The sequence below is a fragment of the Priapulus caudatus genome, unplaced genomic scaffold (genome assembly GCF_000485595.1).
Source record: "Priapulus caudatus unplaced genomic scaffold, Priapulus_caudatus-5.0.1 Scaffold116, whole genome shotgun sequence".
Taxonomy (NCBI): domain Eukaryota; kingdom Metazoa; phylum Priapulida; class Priapulimorpha; order Priapulimorphida; family Priapulidae; genus Priapulus; species Priapulus caudatus.
In genome coordinates, this window is record NW_014577177.1 from 1 (window position 1) to 243 (window position 243).

A 243-nucleotide genomic window follows, 5' to 3' on the forward strand; every position below is an offset into this window, starting at 1 on the left:
GTAACGTACGCGCACTGTTAATATCGGACGCCTTCTAGAACCACAACTGCACCGCCATAACTCTACGGCGTATCCCCTTTTCGCGCCGTTTTTCCCTTTGTTCTCACTTCTTAGAACTGTCCTCGCGGCTAGCGCCATCTCCCGTGAGATAAAACTATATCGATGCACAATTCTAAAAGCGAATCTGCTACAATATAAACAGTGAGTCGAGTCTTTCTTGAAGCATAACTAATCTATTGTTTT